The sequence below is a fragment of the Ctenocephalides felis genome, unplaced genomic scaffold, assembly GCF_003426905.1.
Source record: "Ctenocephalides felis isolate EL2017-DRISC unplaced genomic scaffold, ASM342690v1 CF-g0.4_SCAFFOLD_01886, whole genome shotgun sequence".
Classification (NCBI taxonomy): domain Eukaryota; kingdom Metazoa; phylum Arthropoda; class Insecta; order Siphonaptera; family Pulicidae; genus Ctenocephalides; species Ctenocephalides felis.
The window spans coordinates 146,884,873-146,911,019 of NW_020538040.1; positions in this window are offsets into that span (position 1 = coordinate 146,884,873).

Sequence of the window (26,147 nt, forward strand, 5' to 3'; positions counted from 1 at the left end):
GTTTACAATGCACGGATTTGATACTACTCTCATTAATTTGATGAATGGGAATTTTTGAATGTGCTTTTAATACAAATAATAAAATAAAATCCATTATGTGATTGTGAGGTATGTTTTGAATCCATGGATATTTTTTGCTTTTAGCATCGAATACAGAATGAAATGGAGCGTTATGAATAAGTAACGTACACCCAAAAGTTAAAAAATTATATAATAGAATATTAGTAATAAAATCGGTTAAATATAATATATATAGATAGAGCGCGGCTTAAAAATCCGTGGGTAAAAAGTTCCACCATCAATATCTCTAATAACATATCAATAAAAAGTAAAGTTAAGAATTATTTAACAACAATATTTGAAAGTAGAGGGGTAAAGATGTATAACCAGCCATCACCTTAATTCTTACGACACCGCTATCGGGAAATACACGGCAATGTTTGAAAATCCGTAACAAAAATATTTTCTTTCGTTATTAGTTTTTTAGTTGTGAGCACTGTTGTTCAGTTTACGAGACCTGAATATAACTTTTAGGTATACGTTATTCAATTGTTTTATAAGATGTATTGTTAATATTAAGTTAAATTCAACAGATTTTTTATATAACCTTTATAAACACTAAAACATGTCGTTGGGGTAGAAAGGACCAACTGGTCCTTCACTCTGGCAAAGGTGTAACCAATAACAAAATAAAAGTTTAAAGAAAAGTAATTCTAGAAGATATAATATTTGGGCCGATATAATTATTCCAACCATGATGATGATTATTTCTGACGCAATACCAGATCAAGGTCATATACAGTGTTTTTTCTGTAAAAAATGTGCCCATGAAATTTGTATTATGCGTTGGTTGATAATGTAGCTATTATTTCGTAAAATCCGTTTAAAATTAAAAAGAAGACATTGGATCTGTTTGCCCCCTGGCCTTTCCATTTTACCCTGTTAGGGGGTTAAAAGGATCAGGTGACAGATTTTTTCGAAAAACATTTAAAAAATGTGTTATTAGTTTTACTGAACATAGTCAGAGGGTTGTTTGTTTTATATGTGTTATTTGCTGTGATATAATTGTTTTGGTTTTTACAATATAATTGCTCAAAGTCAAATTGGACCTTTGTGTCTCCCTTTCTCTCTCTCTCTCTCTCTCTCTCTCTCTCTCTCTCTCTCTTTCTATATAATAAGATAAGTAGATTCATGGTTCTTTTCCGAACATTCATTAAATAAATAAAAATTAAAAATTCATATTTTACGTGCTGTTATCTGTCTATGAAAATCAATTTCTTTTGATTATAATAATGAATAATTTGGTGAGTACATAATATTAAAATATTTTTATCCATTTCTGGGGAGCAATTCCATAAATATCTTCTTTGTTTAAGTTTATGATGGCGCTTACAACGCTTGTATTAATAATTTCAGTTATTTTAGTTAGATAATTAAAATTCAATACTTTGTAATTCAACGATAATTTTATTATACATCGATATTTTTGTACACGTTTTTGTTTTTCTATTTAAAATCATTACATATTTAATCTAACTTGGAGCTGATTTGCTTCATTTTTTTTTCTGTTAAAGAATTTTAACATTCTGTACTCACCAAATTATTCATTAAAATAGAATTCACTAAAAAATGTTTATTATTAATTAATATAGCTACAAATTTATTTTTAGTCGAAAACGTGATGGAAACTTGAAAAAAAAACTTCTTGGTTTTTATTTTTTTAATTGAATCTTCAGAATATAAACATAATTGAACTTTTTTTATTAATAAAATAACTATATAGAGAATTACATAGAGAGAAGTCGAAACAGAAATTTTTTATATATGTTGGCTAAATGATCTGAAGATCAGAGGTCATTCCAAGTCCTATAAAAATACTCTTCCTAGTTGTACCAACTATCATCATCATTTACTATGCATAACGAAGGACATGCACCGGAACGACGACAACAGATGCCAACGGCGCGGCGTCCTTAGCGTATAAAAACCTAAAAATGTCATACTATCATTAAAATAATGGCAAACGAACGGAAAATATCAGCATGAAAATCTCGTCGTCCTTCAGAGTCAATGTCTATCGGATACTTTTATCAATAGGATAGGTTTTTCATGCACACTCACTATAATTCAATGTTATGCAAACTCTCGTACGTAAACAGGAGCTTCTGCATAAAACAGAGCAGCCCCCACGCCAAAGCACATAAGGAGCTTTTGTTTACAATAAACCTCATTCTTGGCGTTCATGCTGTGCATATTGGAATAGCGATAATATTATGCACAGGAAATTTTGCCGGAATGGATTATATATATACATAGATTATCTTCTGGCCCAATTGTAATAAACTTACAATGAAGCATTCGTAGCTCAGCTTTCAGCAGAGAACAAAGCTTTATAATAAAGGATCGACAATACGTTTTATATACCCTATGCACTCCTGAGCTAATTGACTCTTTGATCATAGAGTGTATTATATAGTTAGTGCATTTGATCTGATGTAATATTAATATTAATAATTTGTGAGAGCAATATCTCCTACCTCTTTGTTTTCTTAAGGTCAATACCATTTTTAAGACTTTTTCTTTAATATTCTTCCTTGAATTTTGTCCTTACTCCAATTTATAACTCTCTGCATTTTTTAAGTAGAACCTCTTTAGGCGCGACTAGGGTGTAAAAGAAATTATTTCTATATTATTCGTAGTTTCTATAAATCTTTAAGTTATTAAAATGGAAAATATTTTTAGGCAAGACATATATTACAGCTGTTCAAAGAATGATATTATATCGCCAGCGAAAAAGTAAAAAAATACAACCAGTCAGTCAATGAATGAATGTTAATTTTAATTACATGAAGTTCTTCAAACACCATTAGTTCAGTCATTTAGTAGTTTTACCTTAAGAGTTTTCCGGATGTTTTGAAAATTGGTGATTTTATAGATTTTGATGTGATCTTTACGAATTTCAACTTTGCCACCTCGAATTTTTGCCGCTGCCGCCGCAATATTGGAAAATTGGCGTCAAAAATCAGTTTTTCAACGATATCTCCTTTCTGACTCATGTTACATTAAAATAACTAAATACAAAATTAAACTAGACAAAATTTTCTATAATTTATTAAATAACGTTTTTTTCTGTAACATCAATAGTTTTAGCGTACGTGAGCCGCAAAGTTTCTGCTGCTCGCGCCACCATCGGATATTTGGCCGCTCTTTGCACTTGAACGCATTCTCTCTAATAAATAAATAATTTCAATAATGAATTAAGCTTTTCTGCTCAGATCTGGTCCAGAAATAACATAAATTAATTATTTTTGTTTTTCATTTTTATTTTTGATGATGATTGAACATTTTAAATCATACAATTTAATGCATTTTTTTCTTTTTTTTTGGCAATATTTATGTGAATTTGGGGTTATAAAACTATGAAATATTGAATGAACTCAAATTGGAAATGTATATAGGAATAATCTTTGGCGATAATCGTTCGATAATTTTATATAAAAAATAAATTTTTGATCAAACATTCTGTAATTTATCCGCGAATTTAGTGTAATTTAGAGCAGTATTTGACTGAATTTATCTATTGTTCAATTTTATAGATTGTCAACAAATTCATTTTAATTTTAATTAGTAGAACTAAAAAATTATAGTTTATTTTGATTTAATAAATTTGAAAATAATTAATCGTATTCACCATTTTCACATATAAGAATGAAAATATTTTTATGATAGTGGATTTTTATGAAAGGAAAGTTTTCGAATAAATAAAAATTTAATTTAATTTAATTTAATCATTAAATTAAAAAAAAAATAAATAAAAAAATATTAGATTCCTACTTATTAATATCAGTTTTAGTTTTAAAAATAATTAAGCTAAACTCGGGTATTGTCTGTTGCGAGGAATTTTAATTAACTAATTTTAAACATTCTAATTGTTTTTTTTTGTTTAATAAAATACAATTTCAAACAAACATCTATCGATTTTCTACATAGACGTGTCCTTTGTTTACGAATCAAAATTTCCTGAAATAGAAAATACTATCATACTTGCGACCAAATTATGCTTAATTGTTTTTAAAGCCTGATATGATAATTCCAAGTTTTTTGTTCTTTAATTTGTGGCTTCTAGGGTTTAAAACTCTTTTTTTAAGTTTGAGTAGAGGAAGTTACTTCTTCAAGAAGAAGTCACACTGATTTAAATTAATATATACACTGGTATAAAAATCAAAATTAATATATACCATTTCTGGGAACCATTACAGACTGATAAGATATCAAATGCTATAGAAATGATATGATTTCAAGAATCAAAATGCTTTCATCTATCTCTTATATTTGGCTATATTTGTCATTTTCCATTTATACAGTGAAAACCGACTTTTTCACTAAAAAAACGGTTTTTGAAAACCGACAAACCCTAGTTCAGAATCAATAGAAGTATTTTTTCTAGACGTCAGTATATTTTTATCGTGTTATAGTGTTATTTGCATTTTTGAAGCCATGATTACTAATAACGTGATTTGTTTTATTTGTGAAACTCCATTGCGAGAAACTGAAGTGATTGAAGTGAAAGAAAGAGGATTGGAGACTTTTCGTAGATCAAGTGCTCAAAGGAAAATAAAGGTAAACTTTTAGAAGGACTGAGGTCAATAGTCAAATGAATCAATCAAATCAATAGTCAAAACTATTCTTACAAACAATTTCATATTTGCATTAAATTACACATTTAATGGTTTAAAATGTTCAATCATCATCAAAAATAAAAATGAAAAACAAAAATAATTAATTTATGTTATTTCTGGACCAGATCTGAGCAGAAAAGCTTAATTCATTATTGAAATTATTTATTTATTAGAGAGAATGCGTTCAAGTGCAAAGAGCGGCCAAATATCCGATGGTGGCGCGAGCAGCAGAAACTCTGCGGCTCACGTACGCTAAAACTATTGATGTTACAGAAAAAAACGTTATTGAATAAATTATAGAAAATTTTGTCTAGTTTAATTTTGTATTTAGTTATTTTAATGTAACATGAGTCAGAAAGGAGATATCGTTGAAAAACTGATTTTTGACGCCAATTTTCCAATATTGCGGCGGCAGCGGCAAAAATTCGAGGTGGCAAAGTTGAAATTCGTAAAGATCACATCAAAATCTATAAAATCACCAATTTTCAAAACATCCGGAAAACTCTTTAGGCAACAGCATTTTTTTGCACCAAATGACTGGGCTACATTACATGATGAGTGAAGTTGCGAAAACAATATTTGTTTAGGCGTTGTCTAACATAATCTACTGTATGAACGAATATTATAGAATTTATTAATCAGCAATTACTTCATTTCTCTAATGAAGGTTTATTTCTAAATGCTAATTACAATGACAAACCGATCATGTCATTTTTGAAGTATGACTTTAATTACATTATTGTTTTTAAATATTATACATATTGTTAATGCTATTATAAATATATAATTTATAATTTATCATTATATAAATGTGTATAATGGTTCACACTAATAAATGTGTGCATTACGAGTGGTACCATATTACTAATAAACCTTATTCAAAATTGTTATATGATGTATTTATTTTTACTTAAATGTCATCTATACAGTAGCAAATAAGTTTTACTTCATACGCGTGTGAACCTTACGCGCACTCTTTTTTTTAATTATCATTTTATTCGAACAGCAATTAGACTCATTATCAGTGTTCTATTGTATACAATTTTTACCATAGAGCTTTATTAGAAGGCAACTCAAAGGTTGTCTCCCTATGCAGCAATACTATTTTTACTTGGAAATACATTTCTATTTGAAAGTCTATAATTTCAAGTGAAAATATTTATCACTTCTGCTTAAAATCAGGTTAAACTTATAGTTCAATTTAAGACTAATCTTATCTAGTTTAAAAGAGATTTATAATATATTATCTTTAATTTGTAAATTATCAAGGTATTTGTTTCAACACATAATAAGTTTTTTATCGTACTAGAAATGTTTTCTATAATTAATCGCAATTTGAATTTCGTAAAGATTACAAATTATTTGAATAAATCATAAAACACCAACTTATATTTTTCTATGTATATATATATATATATATATATAATATATATATATATATATATATATATATATATATATATATGTATATATAAATATATAAATATTATATATATATATATATATGTCTATATATATATATATATGTATATATAATATGTAAAAATTAATATTAAGGGGGGAAGTCCATATAACATTTTCAAAAAATTGAAATTTTTTTTTTTCGATAATCTGCAAGTATAGTATGTTGAGCGTATATTAACGAGTCGACAAAAAAAAATCTCTTATATTAACAAAGTTATAGCTAACATAACGGGGCGGGCCGGAGTGCGCATTGTCAATCGATCAAGCGTATTGTTAAATTTCGAGTGAAAAAGGTCTCTTTCATTATAATAACTAGAAATACTTCTTTTGGCCTACAACTGGAAGACTTCTATGTACCTTAGTACATGTGTAATATTGGTATGCGAACAAAAGTTAGTCGAGAAATATAGTTAGCTTAGCTGGAAAATTCGTAGTGTTCAGTTCATTTCAATACGTAAAAATGCCGAATTATCTAAAAGGTAAGCGAAGTAATGAAGTAATATTGCACAAAATAACACTAAAAAAGACGTTATCAGGGCAATCAGTTTACTGATAAAGCAGGTGAAAAAATTGACGCCAGTACAAGTCATAATGAAAGTGCCAGTGGTCAAGATCATCTAGACGTAGATTTAGCTCCATTACTTGGTGAAGAAATGAAACATCATCTTTCACCAATTTATGAAGATTTGTCCAAAGATGATTTACTTGAACGATGCCTTGGTGATCATACGCAGAACGCGAATGAAAGTTTCAACGCGGCAGTTTGGCGACTATAGTGGGATTATCACCAAAACACCCACATTGTGGACTAAGGGTAGTTGAAATTTCACCATATATTGCAGCTAGGATATTTATTGAAGGTTTTAGTTCAATATTAAGAATAATGAACCTTCTGAATTTAACTGTTGGTACTTATGCTAAAGCATATGCTGATAATACTGATGAGGCGCGAATAACTTGTTAGGATCGTAGCAGCCTTTCACAAATAAAAGATGCTGGTACAGCTCACAAACAACAACAACTTACAGATAATCAGCTTTTTGAAGATAAGGAAGGACTATTGTATGGACCTGATATTGCAGATTAATCGGTAAGTAACTAATACTGGTCATTTTCCTTTACTAAATCTTTAAACGCGATTATCTCAAAACTGTGTTTCAAAAACTGCTGCAGTTGTAGCTCAAAAGTTATGTATCGATTTGTCTGAAATTGGGTGAGGCCTTTCTCTATATTATTATCGGAAGGATAAACCTAAATCCTTAGATCTTTCGCGTTTATAAAGTATTTTCTAGAGCCCAAAATGTCAAAAAAATAGCCAAAAATTCAGATTTTTTTTTCAAAGGCTTGTTTTTCATTGACTTTTATACTTTTTTTTCAATTTTATAGGTTTATCCTTCCCATTGATATGTTCTCAAAAGAAATCATTAAAAAAATTTTTTTTCAGATCGACGGTTGATGAGTGAGAAATGCAGCAGTTTTGGACCTCGCGCCAGAGGCAGTCCACAAAAAGTTATGCTGAGCCGCCATTTTGAAATAATTTTTTTTTTTTAATATTTTTTTGTATTCTAAAAGGGTTAAATAAAGTTATGTCAAAGTTTAAAAACAATAAAATTATTCCATCACGTTTAAAAATATTTTTAAAATATGACCTATTTTCATGCGTCTATATGGACTTCCCCCCTTAATGACTTATTTGTTTATGCACAATGCAATTTACCTTTATCCGCATCAAAATTATTCATGTGACAAAAACATATGATCACAATTGAAATACGCAAAATTAATAAATCTGTATAATTTATAAACTCAATATGCATTTGATTATGCTAATGACTATAGTTATTTTATGAATTGTATTTTAATTATTCAAATATAGGGAATACATATGATGAAACTGGCAATGTAATTTGAGCTAAGTTTAAGCTACAGCTTACGGTGGAGCGTTCGGTAGATTTTATATTTGCAAGATTTATATCCCTTTATGTAGTTTTATTTATGGTGAAACTTTTTTTTTTTTTTTTTTTTTTTTTTTTTTTTTATTTGGCTTCGCTTACTCTGAGCATTTAGCCACCTACAACATTTATTTACATTCTATACTAATTTTACATCATATTCAATCTATATTCTATTCTTCTTATACTATATACTTTCTTTCAACTTATCTTCTTCACATAAATCCTATTCCTTTTACGTAGTTCAACTTAAACTTCATTCTTCCTTATTTTATCTTCTTACTTCTTTCTACTATTTCATTTTTTTATTTTCAATTCTAATTCAATTTTTATACATTCTAATATCTTATACATTCTAATCATTTTTAACATACATCTTACAATTGAAATTCTATACATTCTGATATTTTTTTTTTACAATTGGAAGCGCCAGGGATCGAACCAACGATCTTCGGCATGTGAGTCGGACATGCTACCTCTGAGCTATGTCCGCCACATGGTGAAACTTATTTATGTGCATTTGAAGTTTATTTCAAAGAAACATATACATGTCTAATAACATTTATATTTATTTTCATTTGTAACATTTATACAGTTATATTCGATTTATTTTTATAAAGAAAATTAACAATTAAATTAATGGAGATGATCTTTTGAGCTACGTTGAACGGTGTTGTAATTGCATGTTTTTATTTGTTATTCGCATTTATTATAGTTATGTACTTGAATTTTAAAAAATGCTTATATTACCCGCGAAAGATTATTATTTATCACATGGTGAATATTCTAAAACATATAACATTTCGTTAGAAGCCTGAGAAATTAATTGCAAGTAATAAAAATCATTCGTATTTTATGCCATATTCTTAATCAATAGCATAATTTTTGATAATCACACACTTTTAGCATTATAATAAATTGTTTGGAAAGTAATTTTATCTATAATTTAACTAATCTTACGAATTGTTATTTTATGGTTATCTTCAACTGGTAGTTATGTGCCAATTTTAGTACTGGCGTGCTATAAACACATTTCCATCATACATATCAAAAAATATCTTTTCTTGAACCTATTCTGTAATAGAAAATAAAATATGGATTGCTGTTTATTGCTCTTTATATTAAATCAATTTATTCTCTTCATGCGCAAGTATTTCTATTTAAATTTGCATAACTTATAAAGCTGAAGTTTATATAAGTTAGGTAAGGTTCGGAAATAATTTGTTTCTGATCGATTCATACATACTTTTACTTTTCTTCTAGTTCTGATTCTACTTTTTTTTCAGAATCAATGTGCAATGTGCAATCATTATTATTTTTTATTTATTGGCTACTTGATAACGTTTGTAAAAAAAATGTACCCATAAAATTTATATTTTGCATTGTTTGAATGATTGTAGCTATTATTTTGTAAAATTTCATCAAAATTAAAAATAAGAAATTGCCTTTTGGATGCTCCATATGACAAATTTTAGAAAAATGGTGAAGAAGCACATTTCTATAATCAAGAATTAAATGAGAATATTACAATAGTGTTATGTGTTATGATGTAGTTCATTTTTTTAGATACATAATTACCTGAAATCAAATTGGTCCTTTCTGCCCCGCCCTTTCCTACCAACTAACTTTGAATTGCTTCGTATTTTATTCAATGATTTTCCAACATATTGGATTTTATATATTTTATTCAATCAATTATTATTCTTCAATACTACAAGTAAAATTTTCAAGTATATCAACTTTTTTAGGAGCTTGTATTTGGGGATGTGACCATGTAGCCAAGCAAAACTCTTGTCAATAAAAACTCTTTAAATGAATATATAAATTAATACTATCTAGTATAGAAAAGTTATCTTCGTTCACAGTAAAAAAAAAATTACAAAAAATCGAAGTTGACTATTATGCAGTGATTAATTTCATTGCAGAAATGAACATTCGCAGAAGTAGTAAACGAATGCTGGTGTATTTGATAATTATATCTTTTGTTCGAGATGTTTTTGCAAAACAAGTCTTTATTCCTTTCAAAATACAACTCAGACGTCAATAAGTTTGTTGTTGTCGGAATACGCCCGAGCTATGTTATTATGAAGCATTACTATTGCTTCTCCTTGTTAATATGCAAGAACTTGGAAAATTCTACGCCCGGCGCGGCGTCTTATTCTACCGTTCAAATAAAATATCTCCCAGTAATTGCGTCCTCTGGCTGGAATAAATTGAAATCTTCTGAAAATCACGCAAAATAAATATTATTATACAAAGTGTGATGCGAAAGGAAAAGTACTTAACATTCTATCGACGAAAAAGTACGCGAAAAAGGTGGGCAGCGAGTGAAATTATGATTTCGAATAAATATTTGAAGCACATACAACGTTATATATTTCAAACGCTTATTATTTTTCTGTATGAATCTCAAAGGTGAATGCTATGTGAAAATATCTTATTAGGATTAAGTTATTTTGTCAACTGTCAAAAGTTTTGAAGTAAAACGTCTTTAGGCGCGACTAGGGTGTAAATCCATACAAATGCAACGGAAGTGCGTTACGGCCAATGATTCATCATTCAATCTCGATCAAATCATTTCTGTACGGGTCGATTGGGATTAGACGTCGTGTATGTGAATAGAGATCTGTCGTTTTATGCGTACCGGGATCAACGTTGTATGCGTACCGATATCAACAAGGAAATCGGCACAGATAAATAAACATTTCAAAGTCGTAGTACAAATTTTGCTTTAATGAAAAATGCCTGAATCAGAAGAATGTTTTTGATATGTTTCTTGAAAATAGTGAAACAAATTAAACCTTTGTGCCGTGAACTAAACGCAAGTTTATTGATTAGAAATTATTTCTATATTATTCGTAATTTCTATAAATCTTTGAAGTTATTAAAATGGAAAATATTTTTTAGGCAAAACAGATATTACAGCTGCTCAAAAAATGAGATTATATCGCCAGAAAAAAAGTAAAAAAAGAATGTATGTTTATTTTAATTACATGAAGTTCTTCAAACACAATTATTACATGAGTGAAGCGAAAACAATATTTGTTTAGAAGTTGTTTAACATACCTTCAGTCATATTTGAAGTATGACTTTAATTACATTATTATTTTCAAATATTATACATATCTTTAATGCTATTATAAATATATAATTTATAATTTATCATTATATAAATGTGTATAATGAATGACACTAATAAATATGTGCATCGATATGTGCACGAGTGTTTACCATATTACTAACAAACATTATTCAAAATTGTTATATGATGTATTTAGTTTTACTTAAATGCCACCTTGTACAGTAGCAAATAAGTTTTACTTCAATCGCGTGTGAACTTTACGCGCACTCTTTTTTAATTTTTTTTTGGTACAGCTGAGCTTAATACTAGCACCCCCCCACTTCGTTTCAATTTGACGTTAAGGTCTGGGACACCCTGTATATAAATATATATATATATATATATATATATATATATATATATATATATATATATATATATATATATATATATATATATATATACAATATAGGTTATATTTTTCATATAAATTTACTAAAAATTCATACGTTCAGTATTGTACGAAAAATTAAATGTCATGGTACCCTATTGCTATAAATAAAACTTATGTGGTATTGTAATACAAACATGGCAAAAATATTCGCATTTATTTTCTAATTTCGCAATTATTTTATAATAAAAATCAATGACATTCAAACTCTGACAAAAGTCATTGTGTAGTCATATATATTTGTGTTTCAAAATAATTGGTTTTCATTAAATAAAAATGTGCAATATAGAAAAAAATAGAATACGTAAAAAAGAAAATGTATTGTATGTATGCAAATATATATATATATATATATATATATATATAATTTTTCTAGAGCAGTGTGATTCTTACAACTTTATTTTTACCGCCTACATCTGCAGCAATTATTTCTTTGAATCGCGTATTGTCTTTGCTACATCGATCGCAATTTCTTAAAATTAATTCGCACTAATTAATAGGTCATCCAATTTATAAATGACAAATGCGACATGAAGTAATTATATTCTCAAACTCTGCCAATTAGTGAGCATAAAGCGTTAAGAACTTTTTTCCTCTCGTGTATTTTGTTCGAAACATGTCTACAGAAGACAAGCAATTAATTATAGAAAATCCGTTGAAGCCATATTTAAAATAAAATGAAATTGAGTTTTTTATTTTCAACTTGAACTGTTCTTGTGGTTAAGAAGAATAGAATCACAATTTAAAATATCGATTGCCGTAATAACGCATCATTATTTACATTTATTGTAAGAAAAAACTTGGAAAAACTATAATAAAGGATGAAAAATATAATGTGACAAAATTTAATATGGTTGTATTGCACTTATATGGTATGGTTTTTGAAACTACCTTATACCATATAAAAAGAGTGTGCCTAAGGCTCACACGCGATTGAGGTAAAACTTATTTGCTACTGTACAAGATGGCATTTAAGTAAAACTAAATACATCATATAAGAATTTTAAATAATGTTTATTAGTAATATGATAACACTCGTGATGCACATATTTATTAGTGTCATTCATTATACACATTTATATAACATAAATTATAAATTATATATTTATAAGAGCATTAAAGATATGTATAATATTTGAAAATAATAATTTAATTAAAGTCATACTTCAAATATGACTGAAGGTATGTTAAACAACTTCTAAACAAATATTGTTTTCGCAACTTCACTCATCATGTAATAGTTGTGTTTGAAGAACTTCATGTAATTAAAATTAACATACATTCATTGAGTGCTTGTATTTTTTTTACTTTTTTGCTGGCGATATTATCTCATTCTTTGAGCAGCTGTAATATCTGTTTTGCCTGAAAAATATTTTCCATTTTAATAACTTCAAAGATTTATAGAAACTACGAATAATATAGAAATAATTTCTAATCAATATACTTACTAATCATTTATCTTATTAATCAATATTTTCAAGGAGCAGGGTAAAATATTCCTCTGATTCAGGCATTTTTTATTAAACCAAAATTTGTACTACGATGTAACTTTAAAATGTTTATTTATCTATGCCGATTTCCTTGTTGGTATCGGAACGCATACAACGTTGATGCCGGTACAGTTTTGCCGTAGCGGACTTCCGTTGCATTTGTACGGATTTACATCCTAGTCGCGCTTATAGAAGTTTTACTTCAAAAATATTTTACTTTGATTGGAAATTATTGGTTTTTAAGTGCAATTTAGAGCTTTGGTGAAATCATGACTTGATGGTTGATTTTTATTAATTTTGGAACCGTGACTGTGAATAACATACACAGTAAAAAAATATTAACACAATTGCACGGTCAATAATATCACCTCGTGGTCAGCATGACGTTAAGTTCTGGGATACCCTGTACATATTATATATATATATATATATATATATATATATTTTTTTTTTTGAATAGTCTTGAATTTGATGTTGATATATATGTTTAATTTGAGTTTAATACTATTATTTAATAACTATTTTTATTGATGTTACGCCCGATTATTAAACTCAAATTAAACATATATATATATATATATATATATATATAATATGTAATATCCCAAAAGGCCAATATCAATTTGCTAATGGTTCATCTGTGCCCTTGAGCATAAAATATTATATTTGAGAACTTTCTTTGCAACCGCGCATTTCAATAATGTGTAATTTTATTTTATTTTGTTCCGTGCACAGTTGCACACTTTTCTGAAAAAGATTTAATACATATTACATTATAGGAAGCGTCAGTCGTAAAAGGAAACACAAGCGAACGCTCTTCGCATTTCGAAAACTCTTTGATGTTATTTGATTTTTGTTTTTGATATAAATTCTATAAGGTTTCTATTCATATATCATATCTTAAGAATATTGCACTCTTTACGGAATTAAAATCTGTTTGAGGTCTAGCGAAATCGGCTTGTATATTGCATTCAAAGGAAGGTTCAACATTTATTTTTGTACTGACATTTATCTAGTGGCATCGTGCGTTTCCTTCCAGGAAAACGATGCGTGAATGGATTTTTCATCTATTTTTTTATTTTATTGATTTTGATTTTGAGTGAGAAATTAGATTTTATTAACCAGAGTTTATTATTTATTTTATTATTATTTCAGTTCATCAATTCGTCAACTTAATTTTCTAGATTATATAGTGCAACTTCAGTATTAAAATTGTTTAATGAAAAATTTGCAAAGCTATTTTGGAACTGATTTGCCATCAAAACACGCCTTTTTATAATTAAATAATTTCTAGGTTAAACATATATTTTTATAGCACAATATAAAAGATGGTCTTTTTTAACAATGTTTCAATAAGGCGTAAATATAATTAATTCATTTCTAGCTGAAACATATAAATTTACAGTACAATATAAAAGATGGTCTTTTTTAAGAATATTTTAATAAGACAAGCATGCAGCTTATTTCCACAAAAAAAATTAGTTATTTATATTACAGATTCAATAAAGTAAAAATTGAAGGCAATAAATTCAAAACATCATTCAAATATTACGAAATGAATTAAATTAATTTAAATTAAGTACTTTACTAAAACACAATGTTTATATTATCTTCTATTATTAGTTTTCGCAGAAAACGGTTTTTCTAAGCAGTATTAAAAAAAACTAATGATAAATTTTTGTGAAAATTTTAAATATTATTTAAAGTCAAAATAATTTCAGCAGGTTTTTTCAGTTATTTTATGAAGTCGTTTTAATAAAACGTATTTTAGAATTCATATTCAGTAAATTAAGTCATATTTTGATTTTTTAGCATTTTTTATTCCAACATTCTTCAAATCACAATAAAGTTTATGACAAATTAAAAAAAACCTTTAATCGATTTTCCAGTAATCAAACTAAAAACGTGTCTTATGCGAGAATGTGTATTATACATGATAGGGGTAATATGTTTCAAAGTGTGCAGGTACTAAATCGTATCAATAATAATCGTCTTGATGGGATTCTACTACATATTATCGATATGTACATCAATTTGATAGGGCATCTTTACAGATGCTCTAATTTTATATAAAACTAAGGTAATTTTATGTTATGATGGGGGGGGGTGAATATTAGAAGATTATTGTGATTTTAAAATAACAAACATTATTTAAGAGTGCAATAAAAATCAATCAGCTTTGAAACTTATTATAACATTTTGTTCAGTTTTCTTCACAATTATTTAAAAATAATTAGCACTCAGGTATTCCAGGCAGTCAAGAAGTTCATTTTTATAATTTCTGTTAATTTTCGTAAAATTTAAAATATAAGTTCAAAATTATGAATGTGAATGGCTATTTTAATCCGCCTTTTACATATAAGCATACTAGTTGTACATAACGTTTTCAGATACTTTATGGGTAGTAGTATTTTTTTTTATTATCAAGTAATTGCAACAATTCAATATAGACCTATACTTTTCGAAAATCCGGGACAAATATAAGATTTTTTATATTGCAGCATTACTCGATTTATAAGCATAATTTTCCAATTATTATCTCTAAATAGTATAAGTGTTGTTTCTTAAAATAATTTTAAAATTATCTGAAAGATAAACTAGTAATAATCGAATACTAAGTTATAAAAGTGTAAAAAAATTACTATTTCATAGTACTATATTTTACAGAAGTCTGCCATGTATTGAACAACAATAAATTTCTGCAAAGTGCTAAAATGTTTCAAAGGATTTGCTTATCTAATAGGGTGGCTTAGACATGGAAATCACAGATTTCCACTGTTCGGTTCCTAATTCCATTAGTATAATGCGTCAATTTGCATGTCTGAACCCTGACCTAAATAACCAAAAGCATCCAATGGAGTTTCTGATAACAGTTCCTGACATTTCTTAATTCTGGCGTCTTATTATTTGACAATTATACTAGAACTGCGCTTTGTTTCGCCAGATTCATTTTATAAAAGCTACGTCTGCCAAGAACGAGTGCAATTTAACGATTTTTGCAAATGCTGGAATGGGTTTTTAGAACGGCAGAAAAGGTCATTTAGGGAAACTTTTGATTTAAGTTATTTCGTAAACACTTTAAAAGTGGTTATGTAGGAGAAGATAAATAAGATCAAGTATGATTTTTAGTCGGAACAAACTTTTTATTAACTTTTTTGAGACCAGTGTATAGTAAATAATTTCAAGGCGAACCTAGTTTACAACATACTTTTCTACATTGCACTACGTTTAACTTACTAACAACTATACAGGATCTCGAACAAAAGAATATTCTTATAATATGTTTTTCAAATTTTCATATAAATCTTTATGAAAAACAAAACTGAGGCCAGAGAGGTTTCTTTGGGTAACAATTTTTCTGTTCAATATTTCTTTCTCATAAAATCTAAGACGTAGTGAAGAAATTTGTTACAAAAAATGTACTTATTTTGTATGAGGTTCCTATAGCAATTTGTTAGTACCAAAAACCTTCCGTTGGAACAGGCCATGTTTCATATATTTGATACTTATTAAACCTGAAGTAAATATTTAAGAAATAGAGAATATTTTATAATATTAAATAGGCTTAAAAAATTAATACATTTTTTTACATACAATTAAATAGCAATCATAATCTAAAAATTCTACAAGCTATTAGGATCTACTTGAACTCAAAATTATATACGTATACTAAATATATAAGTATACTAAAATTGAAGAATAAATTTTAAAATATAAAATTGGAATTTTCGACTCTAGGAAATTATTTTTTACAACCAATATTTTTATTTATTTTTCCAATAATTAGTGTTATTTTAGCACTGATAAACAAAACTTTTAATTTTTTTATATGAGTTTTTTTCGTGGCGTAGTGGTTAGAGCTTTGGCCTTTCATCCTGAAGGTTTCACGTTATACTCACCCAGGGCAGCATAATATCAAGCAGTAATGAAAATAGATGGAAATATGTTTTCAAGTGAAAATAGCAATTCTCTGGCATTCTTCCATCAAATTAAAATCATTATTGTTAGAGAAATTCTAATAACAAATCAAATATTTATATCATTAATTATTATTAGGGTGTTCCATGGCGTAACTGTCGAACGCACGGACACGTGTGGACGGGGTCGTGACCAAGACGATTGTTGCAATACTATTTTTAATCAAAAATATAAATACGAGTATATCGTTTATTTTCATTATAAGTTAATTAAAACAATCTTTAAAATTAGATTAGGTTAGATTAGGTTAGATTAGGTTAGATTACATTAGATAATATATTAAAGATACTTACTTGTAATTTCTCACATATTTTTTTACTAAAATTAATGGAAGTACTAAAGTTAATCCAATACTAATTTTAATCAAGAAGATAAATACATATATCGTTTAATTCCGTTATTGGTGAATTGAAAAAAATCTATAAAATTAATTAGTTAATGTAATAAAAATATCAGTCTGTGATTTGTGTAAGTCTAAAGTGCATTTTACATGACTTGGCGTTTCAGAATTCCTCTTTTTATAGTCTTTTTTATGTGATTCGCTCTGGAGGAACTGACATCGTGCAGTAGCGATGTGAATTTTCATTTGAAAATACAGAACAAAAATGCTTCCAATTTAAAATAGCTCATTTCGGGCACTGCGATGTGAAATGGCAATGGGAAATCTCTCATATTATTCTTTTCTGAATCGTGTTGGAGTTTAACTGTCCTACCTATTATTATTATTTATTATATTAAATGTTGATAGACCTACCATTGGGTTGCCTTCTAAAAGGTTACTTACACCTGTTTGTTAAGAAATATCATCAAAATAGCTCATAGAACTTGTTAGGAATTGTTCTCATGGTTATATTAAGGCTTATATTAAAGTGGTCCTTAAGATATTTTTAGAATTTTCTTGCTTCCAGGGGCTCAAAGGCTTCCAAATTGATAAAAAAAAATATCTGAAAGTTTTAGCTCTTAATATTAACTCTAACATAGTCCGCACTACAACCAAAGTTTCTTGATTCTTCTTTCTAAGTAAATACTTATTTTATAAAACAAATCTAAATTTTGTTGTAAATTTATTATTTATGATCAAAATAAGCAAATACAATGTTATTCTCAAAATTTTGTTTCACTTGTTGCTAAGTTATAAAACAAATGAAATTTTACCCATGTTATTTCCATAAGAAGCTTTAGTTGGAGTGAGGACTATCTTAAAGTTAATATTAGGAGCTAATATTTTCAAGCATTTTTTATCAATTTGGAAGCATTTAAGCATCTGGGAGCAAGGAAATTCGAAAACATCCATATTAAGGACCACCCTAATATATAGATAATAAATTATTTTTCGAGATATTAACATTGATTGTACATCATGCTTAATGTATTACATAAGTTATAGTTTATTTTAATAAAAATCCTGAATTTTTAAACTCTTTGAATGTATTATTTTTAACTGTTTGTTAGTACATTAAGAAAATTTTAAATCAATTGTACCAGCACCAGAAAGAATTTATCGAATTTCATTACATTACGCGGGCTCATGGAATGCTTGAGGTAAAACACAAGAGCAAAAATTGTTTCAATATTGACTCTATCGAGATTTATTGACTTTAATCTTATCTCTACTCGAACCAATAAAGTGGACTACACGAGGCAACGATATAAAGTACAAATACATCTAAAAATGAGAATGATTATAATTGTAATTATATTATTATTATTTTGCGATTCAATTCTGCGACAGTTGTCACCACGCTCCATAAACTGCAAATAATGCTTCGCGTTGTGCAAGGCGAACACGTGTTCGCCATGTTATCATGGCGTAATAAATCAAATCATATCAGCATGCATTGGCAGAAAGTATTTGCATCTTGTAAAATGCTCATTAAATAGATTTTGCTTCTGAACTCAAAACAACAAGGCGGAAATTTGCTTATACTTGAGGAGTTATGTCTTGAACCTCAAGAAACCTAAAATTCTACGTTGTTAATGAACCCAAACTTTGCAAACAATTTACTTTAAGCTGACGGGATTTGAACCCGATTATTTTTAACTCTCTTATCTATGAATCCAAATGCAAAAAGTCGGAGCAAGCGCTTTAACTGATAGAACTATAGAAACATGCGGCCATTTTTAGCAATTTTAATTAACTTCCTTAGGGTAAGTTATAGTAATCGCAAAAAATTCGAAAATGAAAATTTTTATATGAAAACTAACGTTTCAAAAGTTTCTGGGCATTTTAGCATACCTTAGAAAAATTGCAAGAATGTGTGCGCGTGTGTATGTGTGTGCGGATACAAATTTTCGTTGACGTTTTCGGCAACACCGATTAACCGATTTGAGTCATTCAAAAAATATATAAACATTGATTAATTTCATTACTAGTTAATTGAAATTTTTTATAATTAATAATGAAAATTTATATGGAAATACTTTGAATTTGTTTCAATACTATTTCTAATCAATAAGATGAATATATCGTTTAATTTCTTTATTAGTTATTTGAAAAAAAAATTAGGTAATATGTTAAAGATACGGGGGTTTAATTTGTAACTCTTATTTTTTTTTAAATTTATGGAAATACTTTAAAGTTTTTCAATACTAATGTTAATCAAGATTTTTCCAATACTATTTTTAATCCAGAAGATAAATATAATATTTATTTCCATTATAAGTCAATTTTAAAAAAATCTTCAAAATTAGATTAGACTAGATTAGATTAGATTATATATTAATGATAAGAGCCTGTAATTTCTCACGTTCCAATACTAATTTTAATCTAGAAGATAAATTTATCGTTTAATTTCATTATTAGTAATTTGAAAAAATCTATAAAATTAATTAGTTAATATATTAAAAATACCAGTCAGTGATTTGTAACTCTAAAGTGCATTTTGGGTGACTTTGCGTTTCAGAATTCCTCTTTTTACAGCTTTTTTATGTGATTTTCTCAGATGTAATTCTATCAAATTAATTATTAAATTTTTCCAAAGCTAAAGCAAAGCTGATGGTGTAAAGTAAAAAACTTATGGAATCTTAAAGAGTTATGTACCTAATATTTAAAAAAATATTAATATTTGAGAAAAAAAAATCACTTACCATCAATTTATTAAACTATTGGTTAATATCTTTGTTTAAAAAGTACTAATATAAAATTATTAATTCGAAAGTTGAAGTGAATAAAATACACTTTATGAATTAAGAATCTTTATGAAGTAAGAATCTATTTATAATTATTTGTAGGTTGACATTTGATAAAAATGATGATTTTTTGTTTTGTGAATATAAATTAAAAGATCTAATCAAAGTCTAATAAAAGATCTTATCATAATATGCTTCATGAATCTTACCTAAATTTTCTGAATTTAATAAAACACCATTGGCACATATAAACATAACAAGCAATGTTATTTCAATTTACAAAATAAAAAAACATTTTTATCAAATGTCAACGTATAAAATATTATTAAAAAAAAATCTAGATTTTTTAACATCGTTTATTAAGTGTATTTTATTTTATTCATATTGAAATTATGCAAACTATTAGTTTAATATTAATTTCCTAACAATTGTAGTTACTCAATAAACAATTTGTTCAGATATTCATGGCATTTTTAGAGAAAAGCTTTTCATATGCAATAGGTTAAGGATCTATTTTCATTTTATTTTATCCTAGTTTAATTTGAATTAAATTAAAATAATTTCTCAACAAACGTAGTTACTCAATAAACTTTTTGTTTTCAAATATCTAATACAATTTCAGAGCATTTCTATTTATTCGCAATATATTGCAGATAGAAACTATATCCCAAAATTTCCAATAAATGTCTAACATAAAACAATAAGAAAGTCCTGTAATAAAACGGAATACAGGATATGTCATGGCCAGATTCCAAACGGTCAACTTTATACCATTTTAGAGGAAAAATCGATCGGGCGAATAATATAATCTAAAGATATATTATATTTAAATATGAAACCATCAATAGAATATAATCGAAATTTATTATGTATTTCACTAACTGCTGTATCACTATTTAAAAAAAAAATTGATGATTTTTCCCATAGCGTTTCAGAATGAAATAAAATAAATTATTTTACATAAAATAGAGCCAACGATCGCCGTCGTCCTTTTTCATATGACAGAAATGTCAAGTTATTATGATATGTATGTACAGGTGGTTTTTATGACATCTATCTCCTGTATTAAATCATTTATTGAAATATGTGTAGCAAGAGGTGTAGAGAAATTCATGATGTAATAAATTTCACTCTACTTCGCAGCAATTATATTTAATTGTGAGTAAAATGATCTAAAGTTAATTCAATTAAAATGACAAATGAAATTATATTTATGAAATATAATATATATATGTATATATGTATATATATATATATATATATATATATATATGTGTGTGTGTGTGTGTATGTATAAAACTATAAAAATGTATAAAATCTGGAAAGAATGAGTTCAGCACTATATTAGTATAAAATTTATATTTCAATATGAATAAAATAAAATACACTTAATAAATGGTGTTAAAAAATCTAGAATTGAATAAAATTGAATAATATGCATAAAATGGTATGTACTGATCTAAAATAATCTAAAATAAAAACAGAAAATAACAGTTTCCTTGTATTGTAAAAGTTCTAACTATATTGTTATTTAGGAAAGTCGTCTGAAAGCTCAGAAAGGTAATCATATTTGGCTGAATGCGTTTTTGAAAACATTTTATATATGGTGTCCCAGAACTTAACAACAACCTGAAACGGGATGATAGTATTGACCTTAACTGTCCTGAAAAAAAAATATAAAAAAAATTGATGTTGTTTGGAACCTAGTGCAACCTAGAGCTTTGGTGAAATTATGACCAGTTTTCCGTTCATTTAAATATTGTTCATTTCAACTTTGGAATCGTAACCGTGAATAACATTTTTGCGACCACAGTAAAAAATAATAACACTATTGTCCCACGTTGTCAAGAATTAAGATTTTCTGCTGAACTATGAATTTAAACTTTTTAAAAACGGTCGACTTAAATTTTACGAGAAGCTCGCCTTTTGAAAAAATCTACTAGATTAAAGATGAAATACTTTAAAAAATTGAAAAAAATGTACTAAAGTGTGTTGGCAAGTTTCATCAAAAGTTGGCTTTTTAATCAGGATTGTAAGATGGTAAAATACTTGATAATTTTATTATCGAAAATTTTTGAGCAAAAAAACAGAAATTATTGTTAAATTTTTTTTATAGAAATTATTGTATTAAATTATTATTAGTTTAAACGGCAACATGTTTTTTCCCCATTTTTTTTTAATTTTTAATTTTTGATGGGTATCAAAAATGTTTCGGATTTTAATTTTAATTCTAGCTTAAACTCTAACACTCTCTTATATAGTTCAAATAAATAATTTTACCTTTGCAATTTTGTTTATTAGAAATTTAGAAATAGAAATTTGAGAATTAGAAATATGAGATAAGGTCTTTTAATTCCATTTCCCCTTGATTAACTTTCATTTATTTTCATTTTATGTAAACATATATAATCATCGTCGTCCAATTTATAAGCTCTTATATTTTGTCTATAAAATACAAATAAAAATAAATAAATAAAAATGTTTCAATTTTAATTAAAATTCCACCTAAAACTCTAAAACTCTCGTATATATTTCAAATCAATAATTTTAACTTTGCAAGTTAATCAGAAGCCAAAAATAAATAATAAAAAAAACTTTGCAAGTTTATATAATTCTTAGAAATATAAGATAAGGTCCTTTAACTCCAACTCCGCTTGATTGACTTTTGTTTATTTTTTTTTTAAATAAACATATATAAAGATCGTCGTCTAATTCATAAGCTTTTATATTTTGTCTATAAAACACGAATAATGGAAATTAGAGTATAATAATCTCTTTGAAATCATTTAATATTTCTCGAATATTCAATCACAGTTCGGGAAGTTCCAGCAATTTGCCTTAAGGTACGATGCCATACACCACTAGTTATGTGTTAGTGTTATTCTAATAAATTTATTATGACGTAAGATTTTTAACGAACGATTTCTGCATTAGTTTCTTTACCTAGATTTTAAGTACTTAAGATGCAATCCTTTCTGTAGTTCTTTATTAACGTATACATGTATCATTTTATCTTTGCTCTATTTAAATTTAATATTCCTTAAATTTTTACTTATGCTTTTTTTCTTTCTTTTCAGGTAAGAAGCCCATGAAATGTTTCTGTCACGACTTGTGAAGTAATCACACGTTCGGCCGTAATTTACACGGCGGCACCTTGGAGCAAGTTTAGAAGTTGTCGCAGCTGAGCTTTCGTATTTAACCATTAAATATGTATCTGCTGCTTTCGATTCGCACATGATTTTGCTACTGCACTACGTTACCCTCCACATGGTATTCAGTAAAAGACCATACGGCTTTGGGGCTTGATTCTCTTTGCTTTCGGCCGCCCTTAGACAGAGATAACCAACCGGTAGGAATTGATGATAATTGATTAGTCATGAGTTTTAGTACCGGATTTTTATTTCGTATTTTTTGAAATTCATTTACGACTTAGATTGACTAAGAGTTAAAGAATGATTTAAATATTATTCGGAAACACTTCGAACAAAATATTATTATGAAGGAAGGTTTCATACAAAAATTTAAGTACATCTTTTACTAAAATTATGGATGGTAATATGTAAATAATAATTCTTCTGCGATTCTAGTGACCACGGATCTAAATATTAGTGATTTTGAATAACAGTGATTTATGTGATTAAATTTAAAATCAATTAAATTTAAAGTCAATTAGGTGTTCCATGATATCTTGCTAAAGCAAATTGACAAATTAGATATAATGACTATGAAACCAAAATTATTTTGGATTAATTTGATCTAAAAAAAGATTTAATTGAAGTTTAATCTGAACTTGAATAAACTGCAGGAACACACTCTTGCTTATAATCTACATCTTGTAACATACACCAATATTTATTGAGTTAATTTATTACAATAAACGATTTTATGACGAATCCATCGTATTTAAAGATAAAATTCCAGTGTCTTTACGTAGACAAATGTTTAAATTACCATCTACCTTACTTTTTTTCAGCTAACTGATAAATTAACAAAATTATTACCGATAAAAAAGTGGCGCAACCGTACTCATTTTCCACTATTAGAATAATTGTAATAATTAAGTAGGTATATCAAATTAGAGATAAGCTAAATTGGGTTGTTTTTTAGAAAATTGCGTAGTTAAGAAAATTGTCACAACATCTCATAGGACTCATTAATTTCTGATTGCTGTTAAATAAAATAAAATAGCTTAACTATAAATTAAATTGACATTTTAATTACATGTTTTCCTCGAAAACTTTAGCCATAGCATAAAGCTTGTAAGTCATTTTAATAATGATTTTCTTTCCCTTCTATAACGCATTTTAATACACGTGTTTTTATATAAACTAATGATAATATAAACAGCAGATATTTGGAAAAATATTTTAGTAACGTCTAGTGCATATGGATAGGTAGCTATTTATATTTTGCTATTATTTCGTAATATCATTGAATATAAGATTGAATATAATATAATATAATATAATATAATATAATATAATATAAGATTGAATATAAGATAGAATATAAGATATTGGATCTTATTGCATCCTTGTTGTCCCTATTTACCCCGCCTATGGGGTAAAAAGGGTCAGAAGACAATTTTTAGACAAATTTGAGAAAAAAAGGTCGGATGACAAATTTTAGATAAATATTTAAAAAAAATATTTTTATAATTAGGAATTATTTGGAAATTTTCTTAAATATAGTTCAATCGTTACTTGTTTAATGTGTGTTATGTGTTGCGAGGTAGTTCATTTGGTTTAAAACAGTATATTTACTGAAAGTCAACTTGGACCTTTGTGCTCCGCTCTACCATATGCCTTATTTTTGGGTCAATGCACGGAGCATCAGAATTCATTTTAGGGGTGTGGTTTTTTCAGCAAAGTATATTATTTTGATTCTTAGAATCCGAAAATCAATGTGTCTAAGTGACCTTTAAATCGACCTGCTCTAATGTACACACTTCTCTATTAAACTACTGAAATGCGCAACATATTTACATAAAATACTTTTTCTTCAGTACGCTTTGTATGACGATCGCTTAGTATGACGAGTTTTCGACGTCTCTTCGATATCATATTAATGCAGTAAACACCGAGCGACACCGAGCGGCGGTAGCAATCTGAAATCCACATAGATTCCACATGCATGTCACATCGCTGAAGGCAAGCTTGTGGATTTCAGGTTGCTACCGCCGCTCAAATCACACGGTGTTTACTGGGAAGCGGCTTCTGCTGCATATGGCTTCGACTATCATTTCACCCAAAGGTTGCTCACCCCTGCCCTAATGGTTTGCCTACGCTCCACACCTTCGTCAGGCGTAGTTCCAAACACGTTTGCCTCACACTCGTTCGAAAGCATAACTTTAGGGTACAGCCGCGCTTAGGGACTTTTATTGATTCCCGTATTACACTTTTCACGCACACACATGCGAACAGGACAATGTAAGCAAACTCGCCGAGACGATTCTGATCGCCTTACGCACTTTTCTTTATAATAATTTCATGGGTCATATGTTTTATCAATCATATTGATACCGGGGAATATTCTTGAGGAAAGCGGATTGGAACTGAGGATTGTGACAGTCACTTAGGAAAAGAGTGAAGAGTAGAAAGAAATATTATTATTGGGCCATTTAACTGACTGTTCATTTTACTTATTTCATATTTTTATTATGCGTTAAAACACGTGGATGGATAAGTAAAAAATATTATTTGAAATTTTAATTACATGTTTTTGCTCGATGACTTTTTGCAAAGCTTGCTTGTTTGCTATGATTAATAATTTTCTTTCTCTCCCATAACGCATTTTTTAAACACGTGTTTTCAAATACACTATTTATAGTAAGAAAGGTTGTGCCACTTTTTTATTAGCAATAATTTTGTTGATTTGCCAGTTAGCTGGGATACAAGTAAATTAAACGGTAATTTGAACATTTGTCTACGTGGAAATACTGAG